Source organism: Schistocerca cancellata, chromosome 2 (genome assembly GCF_023864275.1).
Source record: "Schistocerca cancellata isolate TAMUIC-IGC-003103 chromosome 2, iqSchCanc2.1, whole genome shotgun sequence".
NCBI lineage: Eukaryota > Metazoa > Arthropoda > Insecta > Orthoptera > Acrididae > Schistocerca > Schistocerca cancellata.
This window is the reverse complement of record NC_064627.1, coordinates 256,370,398-256,387,681: the sequence shown is the minus strand read 5'-3', so window position 1 is coordinate 256,387,681 and position 17,284 is coordinate 256,370,398. Positions and strand designations below refer to the sequence as shown.

General features: G+C 42.0%; 1 protein-coding gene across 1 annotated transcript in view; it reads left to right on the top strand.

Moving 5' to 3' along the window:
- Positions 1–2,353: 2,353 nt before the first annotated feature.
- LOC126161592 (glutathione S-transferase 1-1-like) overlaps positions 2,354–17,284 on the top strand; it is a 79,607-nt gene continuing 64,676 nt past the window's right edge. Inside the window, exon 1 of the mRNA XM_049917539.1 lies at positions 2,354–2,447. The gene's annotated coding sequence lies outside the window, so the exon portion shown is untranslated. The remainder of the gene's footprint in view (positions 2,448–17,284) is intronic.

The window sequence follows — 17,284 nt, the reverse complement described above, 5'->3', positions numbered from 1 at the left end:
TGCAAGATGTGGAAAGAGTACTTTGAAGGTCACTAAGAGGAGAGGAATTTGTCTGACGATGTCATAGACGAAGAAATAAAAGTCGACACGGAAGACATAGGACATCTTATGTATAGGACAGAATTTAACAGTGCTCGAAATAATATTAAAAATGGCGTGTAGAATCTGAGACCGGACACATTGCATTAGACTCTCGCGAAAATGTCATTCACACAATTGCGAAGATATCAAGGGTAGATAAGTGCGAGAATTGTAGAACAAGCATCTTAACATCAATGCATCCAAGTTGCTGACAAGAATAATATACAGAATTACGGAAAAGAAAAGTAATGAGCTGTTAGATGACAATGCGTTTTGCTTTAGGGAAGGTAAAGGTGCCAGAGAGGCAGTTGTGACATTGCGATTGATAATGGGAGCAAGATCAAGACAGAGTCATAAGATTTGTCGACATACAAAAAGGTTTCGAGAAAGCAAAATGGTGCAAGACGTTGTAGATTCGGAGGAAAATAAGAGTGAGCTACATAGAAAGACGGTTAACATGCAACATACACCAGCAGAAAGAGAGAACAATATGAATGGAAAACCAAAAACGAAGTGTTCGAATAACACTGGATGTTGGACATGGATGCAGTCTTTCCACCTGCTGTTCAGTCCATACATCGGTGAAGCAATAATTGAAATACGAGAAAGGTTCAAGAGTGGGATTAAAATTCAAGGTGAAAGGATAGGAATGATGAGATTCGCTAATGCGGTTCCTCTCCTCAGTGAAAGTGAAGAACATTTACAATACTTGTCGAATGGAGTGAACATTCTACTGGTACAGAATACTGACTGAGAGTAAATCGAAGAAAGACGAAGGCGATAAGGAATAGCAGGAACGGAAGTCAAAGAATTCTGCTATCTTGGAAGGAAAGTAACATATGATGGACCACGCAAGGAGGACATACTCGTAAAAAGCAGATTAGTATCCGAAAAGACGGCATTCTTCACCAAGAAGTCCGCTAATCTTAAACATTGGCATTAGTTCGAGGAAGAATTTTATGAGAATGTACGTTAGAGAGCAGCAATAGCACAGCAACGAATAGTTAATGAATCATGAACTGTGGGAAAACCGAAAAATAAGGGGATCGAAACACTTGAGATGTGGTCCTGTAGAAGGAAATCGAAAATTTGGTGGATCGGTAAGGAACGAGGGGGCTCTCCGCAGATCCGGGAGACACTGAGTAGCAGAACGGCCAGGATGATAGTATATGACATGTGTTAAGGCATCAGGGAATAACTTCCTCGGTGCTACGTGAAGTTGTAGAGACAGAAAACTGTATAAGAAGACGGAGACTAGAATATGTCCCCAAGCAATTGAAGGTGTACAGTGCAAGTGGTACTGGGAAACGAGGAGATTACACAAGAGTTGGATTTCGAAGTGGGTCGCATCTGGACGGCAGAGAACCTGTAAGATGACTGATGACTTAGCAAAAAGAAGAACGTAAAGTTTATATTGATCATCTCCCTTAATAAAGATTCGTTGGGATGCATCCTTAGAATATTCACATTAAAAGGACGACACATTAGGTGCCCCATATAACTTGATTCGATGTCAAATGAAGTGATACATAACTCTTAGCAACATTTTCCCACAAAAAAGAAAGAAAGAAAAACTAAAACAGGAAATACTCTTTTATCTGATATCTGTGTCCGTTAAGGCAGTTTAATGTCAAGGTACCTGCTCCGCAACAGCAAAGTGGGTCGAAACTACTCTCAATCAGCTACTTTTAGATAAAAATTTCGCTGCAAACATTGACATTTCTTTTTCGGTACAGCTCTTTCTGTGACTTCTCGAATGATGTTTAAAAAAATTGTTCTATAAAATGAACAGTTCTTTAAATTTTTCGATACACAGCAAAACCGTACAAGTGTTTAAATACAAGAGAGTATTCCCTGAGTTACATCTGAAGCACAAAAGGGTTCCATTATCGTATTACAAACCGCTACGTCACGTTCATTTACATAGACGCGCTGATGGCATGGAAGTCAGTAATCAGGCGCCTGAGGGACACCTATCATTACAGAAGAAGCCGAGAAACTGAGAAATACAGCCGAGTACAGTTTAGCAGCGGTAGCAGGCCCGCAGCGCCGGCGGCTACGTGTGCGGCGTCATCAAATTTTAACTGTACACCAGTCGGTTGTGCGGGTGAAAAAGTCGGAACGCCAGCTGGGGTCGCGTGAGGTCGTACAGAACAAAAGAGCCGTCAGCGGGACACGGCCGAGCCCTTTGACCTAAGGCGTAGTAGTGCCATTGTTGTGGGGTGGCGTAGCCCTGACAACGCAGAAGGTACGGCCCACCGCCCGGGGCGCGGGAAGCCGTAGCCGACAGTCCAGCATCGGTCGCCTCAGCCGTAGGTCACGCTGGGGCTGTGTGTGGACAAGGTGGAGGCGCTTCCCGACTACAGGTACCACTCGGCTTCCTCCACTGCTAGTTCAGTTTTGACTTTCCCAAACTGGAGCAAGCGCTATCTTTTGAAAAATACTTTTTTATTCACAACTAGCTGAGTACTTGGTGTTGGCCGGGTATGTATTAATTCCGATCGTCTATTAGTTCATCTACTCCCCCCCCCCCCCATCCACCCACCCTCTCCCACTGTCTGTCCATCTCCATCACCGTGTCCACCTCCTCCTCCCCCTGTCTCTGTTCATCTTCTCCTCTTTTATTTCCATTAATGCTAATTCACAATTCACTGTCATTAAACTTTGAAAAGACTACCTATATGCAGTTCAGAACCTGTAAGAGATTTCCTTTCTGCCCTTGTGTATAACATGAAAACACGCAGATGGAAGAGGACGCAAGTTGTAATCCCAGAAATTTAACACAATTTCTGGGATTACAACTTGATAATAAATTCAGCTGGGAAGAGCATACCACAGAATTGCTGCAGCGCCTAAACAAGGCTATATTTGCAATGCGAATGAATTCAGATGTAGGAGACGTAGACATAAAAAATCTTGCATAGTTTGCATGTTTTCATTCTACAACGTCATATGGTGTCATACTTTGGGGTAATTCGTCAAATGCAGCAAACGCTTTAGAGAGCAAAAGCGTGTAGTAAGACTCGTTTGTTGTATAAAGAACATCATGCAGAAACCTGTTCAAGTAACTGGGTATTCTAACCACCGCTTCTCAGTATATTTATTCCTTAATGAAATTTGTTGCAATACTAGTAATAAGGACAATCTACATAAAGACCAAAAATAACTTACCTTGGTCCAAAAAAGGGGTCAGTATTCTGGAAAACCGGTTTTCAATAAATTGCCAGAACCCGTTAAAAAATTTGGTTTCAGATAAAGACTTTTTCGTAGACAACTTCTTCTACTCTATTGATGAATATCTTAAAAGGGGTGTTAGACCAACTTGAGTAAAAATGTCTGTTAGATTTCAGTCTTGACAGCACTCGATCACAACGACCAAAAATAGATATTTTGGGTATGATAAATTTATTAAAAGCACATATCTGTGTTTATTCTGACAGTGTATTAATGCGGTAGATACTAGCAGTTCCAGTTTACTGTAATATATTCACGTACTTTGACAATGTCCTGATAAATAATCAAGGATGTGAGTATTATATTTAAAAGTCCTATTTTGTGTTATACTTTCTTATATGTTCCACACTCACGAGAATCATCTCATTTTTTGGGTCTATGGAACGGAAACTGAATCTAATCTAATCTCCTCCTCTTCTCTCACCCTGTACATCTCCTCCTCTTCCCCTTTTCAGTCCATTTCCTCCTCATACTCCGTCTGTCCATTTCCCCCTTTCCTATCTTTCTCCCTATCTCCTCCCGCTGTCTCTGTCCATCTCCCCCTCTATCTCCTCCTCACACTCCGTCTGTTCATCTCCTCCTCCTCTATCTTTCTCCCTATCTCCTCCCACTGTCTCTATCTCTTCCTCTTTCCTTTCTATGTCCATCTCCTCCTCTCCCCTCTCTCTGTCCATTTTCTCCTCTGTCTCTGCCCTTTTCCTCATCCTCCTCCTATCTGTACCTCTCTCTCCCTTTTCCCCAGCTGTCTCTTCGTCCTCCTTTCTCTCTCCACGTTGCCACGCTCACCCCAATGGAGACTGGTGTTCCTTACCCCTATAGTATTTCTTTCCATATAGTAACTAATATGAGCACCGAATTTGACTGAAACCGTTCCAGGGGTTTGGGATGAGCTTCTTACCCATGGTTTTGCTCGCATACTCCCATGCCAAATATATTTCAACCATACTGCAGCGACGTGGTGTTAAGAAGTACAATGCAATATTACTTCGGATACACATGCATGTCGGAAGGAACATTTCGTCGTACTTCTAAGCAACACAGACACTGCAATACCGTATTTATCCACCGACACCGGGCAAGTGACTTTCAATTAAAACTTCTCCCCTGTACAGGAATATACATAATGGATGTACTAGTGCAAGCTGTAGACACATGGTTGACGACATGTGTAAGTTTGGGTTTGGCCGTGAAGCGTGCTCGGATAGCCTAACGGTAATGCGAGCACGTGTTCGAATCCTTGCCCGGCAAAAATTTCCATTGTCGTCATTCCATTACACAGTTGAAGGTTGTTCGTATTTTCAACTGCGAACACATTTCTTGTAAAAATATTTCGGCATATTTCACTTGTGCTTCTATATATTTCACTTGTATATCTAGCGAATTTCGCCCTGCAGTTTCATTTTGACTCAGCTCGATGTTTGACGCCATATCTCCTGAACTATAGGCAGTAAAATGACATAATTTTGCAAGTACATCCAGTACATGTAAATATTGTCTGCGAAATGCAATGAAGTTAGTAGGAAAGAAGTAAAAAATTAAAACGTCTAGTATGGTGCAGCAGTTTTTCACGTATCTCAGTATTTTAGGTCGTATCTCTAAAGTATGTGTCGTACAGTGGTATATTTTTGTAGGTATATTCAGCAGAATACGTGGATAGTGCCTGCCTAATTTGTTGCGAATAGAGCTTGTAGCAATGCAATGAAGCAATAAAGTTTTTCCCGTGTCCAGTGTTTATGACTCCATATCTCCTGAGCTAAGTGTCCTACACTGATGTAATTCTTCTGGTACATTAGTGGTATATGTGACTACTGTCTGCAAAATGTGTCACAAATACTGTTAGCAGTAAAGACGTAATAAAATAAAATGTCTTGCTTCATGTGACAGTTTTATTACACGAACATCGAAAATGTAGTAAACGATGAGTTTTCTTGCTTTCATTATTTTGTGGGCGTCGTCAGCGAGAAAAGTTTCTCAGAAGTTTGAATTATCTGTGAAGTTTGTTGCAAGTCTAAGTGCTCTCATTCTAAAATGCTGGATGACTACGATATAGGTATTCTCATGTCGTACACTACACTGCTTTTTCATCCTCAACTCTTTGATAGGTTAGTTGTTCTTAACCCCACAGGGAGTCTTTCGTGACAGTAAATGTTATAACGTTTACCAAGTTTCGTTGAAATCGATCATATGGTTTGGAAGATGTGTAACAATTACACCTATTTTTATAATTTGCGTGGATTCCCTTGGTCGCAATGTGGTGGATTTATGACACAAACAGTTTCCATTGTAACGACTTGAAATCAACCAAACTCATTTTAGCTGACCAGGATGGGCGGCAGATGACTTGTGTTACTTTTGTATCAGTATACTGGTTCTAATAATAACTCATCGACTCGTTGGAGACTAAATCAACCAAGCAGATTTTTTAAAGCGACCACGACGGTCGCCAGAAGACAACTCGTGTTACTTTCGCAGCAAGATATTAGTACTAATGATGGCTCATTACAGTCGAAATCAAGCAAGTTGATTTTCTTACGTGACCACGATGGGCGCCAAATGACAACAGGTGGTACTACCGTCACAAAATACTGGTCCTGATGACGACTCGTTGAAGTCGAAACCAGTTAACTGTCACAAATCCACCAAATTACGATGAAGACAGCTATGAAATAAAAATTATTCAAATACGTTTTCTAACCCATTTTTCCAACAATTGTGGTGTTAGTCTTCCATGCTCTGCGCTCATAATCGCCCTAGCGCGGATGTTTGCTTTTGTATTGATTCGGCTATACGTCTCCCAAATTCTCAGTCTGTGAGATTAAAAAAATATTAAATGATATTCGAAGATAGGCGAGACAGGGAGAGCCCTAAGGAAATCCTACTCGAAAACTTGTCACCAAGCGTTCTCAAAATCGCGGATGTGCTGTTCTAAGCAGGTTGGCCCCGTACTGTAATCACAGTGTGGATCACCAACGCGGCGCTAGAGATGTTAAGGCGTTTATGGAGGTCACTTACCCTGTCTCTCCTACTTCCCTTTTCAATTATTACTTTTTAATTTGGTTTGAAGTAATTCCCCATTTCTTTTTGGTCTATACATCCACAACACTCAACAGTTTCGATAATTTGTTCAGGTGCTAAAAATTGTGTGTTGCTACAAGTTTCTGATTCTAGTTCTTTTATGTCAAGGTTGCTGCAGAATTTCTACATATGTCTCATTAACCAGTCCCTCATTTCTGGGGTGTTCACTTGGCCTTCGTACACACCTATTCTTTCTAGTATCTCCAGCTTCGGTGCTTCATCTATCCACTGTATTTCCTACACGCTTGGTTAGTATTATATTTCAAATTTATCAGCCTCCTTCTACATCAGTTTTTCCTTTGCTCCAGCCTCTCTTCCCATTCAGTGCTTTACTCCAGAAGAGCCTACCATTACAGCAAAAACATAGAATCTTAATTATTACATAGAAAACAACGTTCTTCTATGTAATTCCTGTTAAGCCATTACATATTGAGGCAAATGTCGGTTAACGTGACACAGCACAGTGTGTTACAAGGAAAACAAAGAGCAGAACTGTAAAAATGGTTAATGTCATTCATACCAATGCTAGGAACCATACATATTCGGGCGTTATCCATACTTCTACTACAGAGTCGTCGTGCCCAGCTGCTTTGTTTATTCATCTGACTCCATGCATGTATCAGGATCAGTTGAATTCACTCATATTTCACGATCACTTTCGTCTGGTATTGATTTTTCTGACCATTTTACATTTGTAGCTTAATTTAAGGGACAGTCAAATGAAAACGACAGAGATGGAAAAAAGTAAGTGGTTTACTATTTCAAAAGTAGTCGCTACAGCTGTTAATACATTTACCCCACTATGAAAGAAGATGCACAATGCTTCCATGCAAAAGTAGTTGAGGTTGCCTACGGAACCATCATTGTACCCAGGCGTGCACATCTTCGTCTGAAACAAAGCGACGCCCACTAATGTCTTTCCTCAGGATAGATATAGAAACCGCATGAAGGGAGATCGGAACTGTACTCGTATGTAGGATGGGTAAGGGCTTCCCACGAAACTTCTGCAGCGTGCTGGAAACAGCCTTGGCAACGTGTGGGCGTCCATTTGGCTGGCAGGATGTTTCGAGTACGCAGCAGAAGTTTCTCTGGGGAGTCCTTACCCATCCTACATACGAGTACAGTCCCGATCTCCCGTCAGGCCATTTTCATATTTCTGTTGCACTGAAGAAAGACTGGTGGCCGTCGATTTGCGTCGGACGAAGAGGTGCACGCCTGGGTACAATCATGGTTACCTAGGCAACCTCAAATATCTTTCCGTCCAGGTATTGTCCGTCTGGTCTCACAGTGGGCTAAATCTATTAACAGTTACTGCGGTTAATTTTGAAATAATGAAGTTTACTAACCTTTTTCCATCTGTCTTGTTTTCATTTGACGGCTCCTCATGCATTTTGAACGATGTTCCTTCAGCAGATTTCAATGTTATGCTAGTTTCACACACCGGTATTTGCTGCAGATTAATCTAGCTTCTGTTCTGTATTTCACTACACACTCAACGAAATAAAGAAGTCTGTTTTCAGATAGCACGCCGTAATCTGGCACGTTCTAGCGGTAAAACATACGGGTTGGACAGAAACATTCCGAAAATCATGCAAGATTGTTGCAGGGTAAATTGTACTGAGAAATAATTGTCAAGAAAAAAATTCGATACGTTGCGCTGTTTTAGAATTAATTAGCGTTGAAGTTGTCCAATTAGGCCATTGCGCGATCAAATACAATGGGCCCGCCAAATACAGTTAGTGTTACTTCTTTTCATAGCGTAGATGACAGGACACGAGAAACCTTTAACTCGGGTTAGATTCTTACTACCGTCCCATGTAAAACTTTTGTATTGCTCTTTTGATCGGTTTTTAGCAAACGGAACAAAGGCATTTTTGCGGCACAGTCTCTGGCGGGCCTTTCGAATCTGAGCGCATAATGGCCTGATTGGCTAATTTAAATGCTAAATAACTCGAAAAAGGCGCAATGTGTCGAATTGTTTTCTTAACAAGCATTTCTCAGCACAACCTGCCTTGCAACGCCCTTATAAGCTTTTCAGGCTGTTCCTGACCGCCCTGTATGCAGGGTGTTCCAGAAGTGATGGTCAATAAATCACACCTGGGCGGTACGGGTCAAAAGTAGCTAGAAAACTCCAATAAACATGGGTCCACAAATCATCCGTTGGCGAGATATTGAGTTGGGAATCAACTGTAAACGCGCCTGGATACCGCGGTATCCCAAGGTTTGGGATCGACTATTTGTTTACGCATGCGCAACTACTTCGCATTTCCCCTCCGTCGACCGTGCCGTACCGGCCTCACATTCAGTTACGAATGTGAAGGCACCATGGACAGAGGCTGCACTAGTGAAGAGTACGCTGACTTCCACTTCACGTGTGGCATAGCGAACGGTAGTGCCCTCGCGGCCGCACGATTGTATGAAGAGGCTTATCGCCTCCGCAGACAGCCCGACAGGCGTACATTTGCCGGTTACATCAGCGCTTTAGAGAAATCAGGAGTATCGCACACGAAAATGTCGATCCAGATTCATAAAAGCCGATGATTAGGAAAGAGCGTTACGCATTGTAATCGATCGTTCGAGTACTTCAACGATGACGATTGCTTCCCAAGAACGCATCGGAGTCATACCAGTATGTTGTGGATTTGACATCGGAAAGTACTTTATTTATATCTTCTCCAGTGACTGGAAGCCCTAAAAAATGCAGACTTCCCTTCTAGAGAGAATTCTTGCCAGTGACTGCAACAACAATGTACCCTGAATCCCCTTTTGTAAGCAGCATTATGTTCACGGATGAGGCTGGATTTACTCATGACAGTATTTTTAACTACCGTAACTGTCACGTTTGGGCCAATGTCAGTCCTAATGCAACACACCTATCACGACATCAGCAGTGTTGTTCATTGAGCGTCTGTGCAGGTCTGCTCGGAAACCGCATAATTGGGCCACACTTCCTACCACAGCACCGGACATCAGCACATGCGGTTTCTGCGGACTGTACTTCGATTTCCGTGATGATATCCCACTGAACGAACGCCTGAACGTGCATGATAGGGCTCCAGCATATCTTCACTTACGAGTGCGCCGGCTTCTAACTCGGACGTATGGCCAACATTGGATAGGTAGAATCAGGACCTGTGCCATGGTCTACCATGGATTTCTTTGTGTGGGGTCACGTCAAAAGCCTCGTCTACGCTACCGAGGTCAACTCTCTTCATAAATTACGCTTTCGGAATGAAGCAGCCTTCCAGAATTTTATTGCAATTAACTACTGATGTGTGGCTCGGTGGTAATGAAGGAAAGTGTCAGATTGTAAATGCAAAGGTTTGAGGTTAAAAATTGACTGTATCGGAATTTTTTCTGTCACCTAAAGTCGCTTTCACGTCTGCAATGAATCTATACATGCAGAAAATCCCTAGCTGCACAGTGGTTTGGAGTCTACGTTAAAGAGTTGTCCTGCCATCTGTAACTGTTGGGTATGTCAGTTCAGATATCGGAGAAACGTAAGGGCATATCATCTTCAACAGGACCATGCCTAGTAAAGTACTGAGTTAAACAAACCACAAACAGCTTTTTCTGAAGAAATCGTTCTTTGGCTATTTCATCATGCGGCTTCAGTAAGAATGCTTGATCTTAATTCTTGAACAGCCACACTCTTCCGTTTTTTGTGTTGTTTCTTAACTTGACTGCGACTCTAAATTGTATCAAATTAGAATTCAATTTCCTGGTTGAAACCTCTTTACATTGTTAGTCTGTTACATTGCACAAGTGTGTCGTGCGAGTTTTATCATACGATAGTTCTCAATTTTAAATGCTGAAGCTATTTTTAATAGCAAGGCTTTCTTGCGTTTCCAGAGTCTTGTTGGTTCCTATGTTCATAGATTTTGGTTACCACACTGTAGTTCCTACACTCCCGTAGCGTTCTTTGAGATCAAATTCGTCATTAAACTCAGCAGAACTACTGTAGAAGGTTAATTCGTAAGTATCTCTGGTGTTTCAAGAAAACTGCGGCAAAACTACAAGATGTAGTTAAATGACACAAATCAGTGTGCAGAGCATATCTCCAAATAAGTACCGCAGCATCGTTGCATACGTCCAGAACATGGCATACAATGAAGCGATGCGTACATTTTGTGTTGTTATTCGATAAATACGAGTCAGTTGTAACGTTTCAGCACAATTTCGCATCAGATATAAGATAAAAGCTATGACAGCCACGCTACAGAACATTTGAAAGACGGCACGTCCTTTGGATTCGTCTTTCTTTTTCTTTAATTATTCAGATAATGTGGAAGTGTGCAATTAGGGCACTTGTATCTGATTAGGAAGGCGCAGTGACTGATAAAAAACTTGTTAAAGACGGCATTCGTAGCTTACAGAGTTCATTGGACGGAGTAATTTTGAGGTGACGAGATTGTTTGTGTGTAGTAGAATGTTCTGCAGGACTGTTTCAGCTACAACTGGGTGAAGGGATTACTAGCCTTAGAAAGCCAAGAGGTCGCTTTAATGGTTTCAGCTCAGGGAATAAGGTATTGGAGTGGACGCAGGTACAAGGTGCGACAATAAAGTAATGAGACGATTTTCTTTGCAAGATGTAGCAACCCTGCAGGCTTGCGTAGGCACAATATCTTTGACCTTGGTTTATAAGTTGCTTCTAGTCCAAGCGGCACATCGATGCAGCTGCTCAGTCATGAGTTGTGCTGTAACACGTTAACATGTGTTTGTGTCTCTCGTCACGAAAATGGAACCGCATAATATTGTGCAACGTTATGCCATTTCTTTTTGCGTTAAATTGGGTGAAAACGCGACGACAACATACGGTAAGCTTCAGAAGGCTTTTGGAGAGGAGGTTATGTCAAGCTCTCAAGTTTTTTGTTGGCATAAAATGTTTAGTGAAGGCAGAATGAATGTTGAAGATGAAGACCGCAGTGGACGACCATCAACCTCACGGACGGATGTCAACTTGGCCAAGGTGCGTGAACTCGTACAATCTGATCGAAGATTATCCATGAAAATGATTGCAGAAGAACTGAACACCAATCGAGAAACGGTTCGTCTAATAATAATTGAAGACCTTGGTATGAGAAAGATTTGTGCAAAAATGGTCCCTAAAACTCTCACACCACAGTCTGTCAGTACAGCAATTTTTAACCTCAAAACAAATTTCACTATTACCACAGGCACCTTATTCACCTGATATCGCTCCGTACGACTTTTTTCCATTTCCAAGAGTCAAAACGGAGGTCAAGGGGCACCATTTTCAAACAACACAAGGTGTCCAAAAAGCTCTGACGGGGGTCTTGGAGGATATTACAGAAGATGAGTTCCAGAAATGTTACCATCAATGGCAGAAGCGCTGGAAAAAGTGTGTGCAATCAGAAGGGAACTGCTTTGAAGGAGACAACACTAAACTTGACTAATACGGCATGCATCATTTTTTTCACATCAGTCTAATTACTTTATTGTCGCACCTCAAACAGTATATCGGCTGGGCCTTCGAAACTTGGTCAAAAGATGGCAAGTTGGCGGACGTGGTCTGAGCAGTAGGGGGTACCCAGCCACGTACAGAGAGTTGCTCTTGGAGGGCTACAGTAGTGCCCTAGAGGCTTGCCTAGGGCACAACCTTTTACAACTTCCTCAGCCAAGTCGCGACGGGCCAGTGCCCTCATAATTGGTCCCTTTCGAGAAGAGTGCATTCTTCAGATTCTGTAGAAATCCAAGACCATGTTTTACGTGGATCGTCCTGCGAGATCCATATATGTAAGGATGGTAACAACATTTCCCTCCGGTAGCTGAAATGGACGGACGTAGCAGAACCCTCAAGACACTGTCGCCAGGATAGCCGCTGCGTTTTTTGGAAGTCACTTAGGCAACCACGCCAAGTAGTTTCCCGAGCGAGCAAAGATTTAATTGGGAATCCAATCATAACGTCAGAACACCTACCGGAGGACATCTGCGCTCTGTCGTGGAAAGCGATACGATTGGATGAATGAAGTTGCCCTTCTTCGGGAGGGAGGCTGTACTGAGAGAAGAGGAATATGCAACTCGCGTAAAGAAGCGCATTTCGATTGCTAGTATGTTTTTCGAAAGTACTGCACCTTGAGTGTTTTGTGAAATAGTAGAGAAGAGACGGAGGAAGATATTTGGGCTTTGGCCGTGAAGCGAATCTGATCGGATATTCAGCGAGAGCCTCGATTCGCGTTAGATCGTGGATTAGGGTTTGATCTGGTGCCGTCGTCGCCGGTCCTGGGACGAAAAGAGGAGACTGAGGTCCGTCGTTCGAGTCAACGCAGAGGCTCGCTGGTTGCAGCATTGCTGAGTCCCGCAGGTGCACGGTGAGCATTTTGCAGCTCCGGCGCACTACGAGCCTTTGAGGTGAATTCTCTGGGTGCACGGCGTGCTCTTTCAAAGAGCAGCAGTCGCTCTCCAATTTATGCATATCGTGCTAGCTCGCAACTTAATGATTCACAATCATTGTCAGCCAAAGCAGATACAGTCATATTTCGTTATCCACATTTAAAGTGGGCGGCGTAGTGTAAATTATTCCACCCATTCCCTAACTTTTTTGACCCTACATCAATATATGCTTCTTTGCGTTAAACAGGCGCTTGAATTTAATTCATGATTGTCTATTTCTGTGTATCTCTCATATCACTTCTGTGTTTTTTCTGTAATAAATCTTCATGTGGGAGCTAATTGACGTTATTTTGGAGTGTTGTACATAGTGTCAACTTCAGTTTCACTGCCAGGGACCTAATCAGTCATCTGCATTTAAATCATCCATTATGTAGAGTTTCACTATGGTATAGCTGAATGATGGTTCTCCGTCGTAGAATATTCCGGGGCAGAAGTTAATTATAAATAAACCCACAATACCTTCCCACCGCGACAGTTTGTACATTCTGCGAGACTGTCTGCTTATATGATGCGAAGCAAACAAATCGGTCGGGATCGTCAGTGGAGAAGGCAGATCGTCAATGGACAAATCGACGACACGTCCGCGAAGAGAATTGCAGGTACCACAATCAGCCATCCAGCGCATTCTACCGGGTGATCAAAAAGTCAGTATTAATTTGAAAACTTAATAAGCCACGGAATAATGTAGATACAGAGGTAAAAATTGACACACATGCTTGGGATGACACGGGGTTTTATTAGAACCACCCCATATTGCTAGACGCGTGAAAGATCTCTTGCGCGTGTCGTTTGGTGATGATCGTGTGCTCAACCGCCACTTTCGTCATGCTTGGCCTCCCAGGTCTCCAGACCTCATTCCGTGCGATTATTGGCTTTGGGGTTACCTGAAGTCGCAAGAGTATCATGATCGACCGACATCTCTAGGGATGCTGAAAGACAACATCCGACTCCAATGCCTCAGCATAACTTCGGACATACTTTACAGTGCTGTTCACAACATTATTCCTCGACTACAGCTATTGTTGTGGAATGATGGTGGACATATTGAGCATTTCCTGCTGTAAGATGTGTATATTTCTGTTCTCTATTGTCAAACCACAATTTATGTAAGGTGTTTATATTTCATTAATAGGATTAAGTAGGAATAATTAATATTTGTCATGTTGGAAATAATTGTGGTAGCAGGGAATATCTGCACCGAAGTATTGTTGATACAATTTTAAAAAGGGCGGGACAAACCGCGTACGGATACATTTTAAGAAAAGAGCGGGAAAGATCGTGCATTGATACATTTTGTAATGGTAGCAGGGATTGTCTGCACCAGAAAGCATTGTTGGCAGGAGAAATGGCACTTTAGCGTTCGTACGAAGTCAGTAGTAAGCGAGAAGTGAAGCGAGTCGGTAGCAGGTCTTTAGCGAGAGGTTGAGAGGAGCGGTGTGCCTGCCAGCCACTAGCTATGATTTACAAGAGATTATAAACGGTTGTACAGAGACATCAGCTAACTATTATCATAAGAGTAACTAATATTATTGAATTAATTTTTTGAGAAACTCAAGACTACTGAAGGTATGTTTTCCCATTGCTAGTTGTAAGATTATTGTAAAAAGTAAGTCCCATTTGAACGTTTGTAAAATCACTTCATTCAGAATATAATTAACTTCTGCCAGCAATATTGCATTTCTAATTATAATCCATCCCAAAAACCATCAACGTAAAACTTCGCAAAATTTTATTGTTGTCAAGAAAAAGTTTAACTATGAATTACGTAACTTCAATCAAATTAATTAAAGAATAACGTTAGCTTTGCTATTAAAGAATAACGTCAGCTATGGTAGTAAATACAGCCACTTATTATGAAAGCCCACCAGCAGCTGATAGAGTATAGTAAAACAGAGTAAGTATATTCATGTCGCAGTTCGATGTAGCAGTCAGATGGCGATCCAGTAACAGTAAAAAAGGTAAGGAACAGTTTTTGGTTATTGCAGATAACGACTGAGGGCCACGACGACGACACATTCTATGTTTCGTCGAAATAATCAGAAAATCACTTTTAATAAGCAGCAATTAAATTTGTATGCGAAGATAGAGAAAGAGAATAAATTTCAAAGGGAAGATTTCATTTGGTATTATTAAGCAAGAGATAGAAATCCTTAGTAAAGTTTACATAGTTTGTTGTAAAAGGGAAGGTTATCAATAACACAAGAGGTATAGAGGAGACGGGAAGGTTTCACTGTAAAGAACATCATTGCTTTGTCTTACTTTGTTGTGCTGATTATTGATATTCTGGTCAGATGAAGCACCATCTGTCGGACATTTTTTGAATTTTTGTATTTTTTTTTTCTAATAAAACCCCATGTCATTCCAAGCATGTGTGTCAATTTGTACCTCTCTATCTACGCTATTCCGTGATTTATTCAGTTTTAAATTTATACTGACGTTTTGATCACCCGGTATATGAATATCTCCGTATAAAGCCATACTGGCTCCCGTTGTAACAGGGGCTGAATACTCGGGGCCATAAGCTTCGTTCTGACTTTTGCAATAACTTGGAGCGGATACTAGAGGAAGCCGTATTTTTCATAGACTTTAGCTCAGTGATGATGCCAGTTTCATGTGTCTGGAGACGTAGGTCGCCGTACACTGAGGTGACAAAAGTAATGGAATAGCGATATGCCTACAAACAGATGGCGGTAGAATCGCTTATACCAGTTTGTATTCGTCTGATTCACGTGAGAAAGTTTCCGACGTGATTAAGACCACACGACGGGAATGACAGATTTTGAACGCGGTATGGTAGTTGGAGCTAGAAATAGCTCACATAGCTTTCAGATATTTGTTAAAAGACATCTTCTATGTATCATGAGCTGCACTAGAAATTTATGTTTACCAAAACTACTACTACTATTGCCTCATCTCACTGTCACTGTTTTCCTCTTGCTCTCTCTTACTGCTAGTATCTCATTTATTCCTTCCCATTGCTGCTGTGTGTTCTCGCTGTCTGTCTCTTGCTCGTTGTCATTGCCATAGACTGTGCCTCTCATTTACACTGGCTCTCAACCGCTTCCATTTTCACCTTCTCTGTATTCCTCTCCCACTGGCACTGTCTCCTTCACTCTTTCCCTAGAACTGTTCTGTCACTGTCAACTATGTGCCAACGCTCTATCTTTCGGACTGCTATTGTCTCCTTCGCTCTTTCTATACCACAACCACTGTCTTCTATCTTCCAGTATTTATTACTTTTCCTTCTCTCTCAGCATAAAAAAGCGCGAATGTGCATACCAAAATTTTTAGGAAAATTTTTAAAGATGACGAGGAAGTTAGAATGAGAGAGCTGCTACCTCCCTTTTCAGTCAGTGTTTGAAACTGGAGCATATTTGCCTTTTTGTGGTACGACAGAAGCATTTTTCTGCTGGTCGATGACGGATTCGAAGATAGAAGCTTTATTGGGCGATAGTCGCTACATACAGCTGGGCTACCCTTATGCTTCCAAATTAGGGCTGTTTGAACTATTGTGCAACATGTCCAATCAGCTGATGTCCTTCCATCTTCAGTAATTTTGTTGAAGAAATCTGTCAGCCATTCAGCTGAATCCCAGTGCTTTGATTTCGACAAATATGCAGGTAAAATTTTTGGTCTCGCCGCCTTTCCATTTTTCGTTTTGTGCAACCGCCTCCTTGGTGATTAGTGTAATGGGTCCCTGTACAGCTGTTGACACTGGAATTGGAGCATGTGATCAGTGCAAATTTTCTCAAAGTATTGCCATCATTACTATGTTACTTTATTCCTATTTTTAACAAATCTGATTCCCCATAATTTTTGTATGTCCGCTGCTTCACTAATCCATGGTTCAAATGGCTCTGAGCACTATGGAACTTAACTTCTGAGGTCGTCAGTCCCCTAGGACTTAGAACTAATTAAACCTAACTAACCTAAGGATACCACACACATCCATACCCGGGGCAGGATTCGAACCTGCGACTGTAGCAGTCAGGCGGTTCCAGACTGTAGCGCCTAGAACCGCTCGGCCACCCCGGCCGGCCACTAATCTATGACGCTGCTTTGCAAGTCGGTAAATGACTCGATTTCCGTTGGTGTTTGAACTTTATGTCGGAATTCGATAAAGTGGACTGATTCCGCTGCTGCAACTGCCTTATTTGCTGCACTCCCACGTCACGTTAATCATTTCAGTCTACATATGTCCTAGAATGAAGTAGCGTTTAATATAGGTGCTTTTTTAAAAATGCCGTTAATTTGTAACTTACTGAACAGCAGATGATGGGAAAAATATTCTCGTTATTTCTCGGTCGCCCTCAGGAACACAGAAAAAAGTAATATTCAAATTTTCGTTCTTAGTATCTGTATTGCCGGACGAAAAAAAGAAAACACACTTGAGAATCCTCGTCGACACTGCAGGGTATCGTAGCAAGCCTAGATTTACTTCTGGAAGAGGTCGAGCGGATACTGCAACTGTACACAAAAT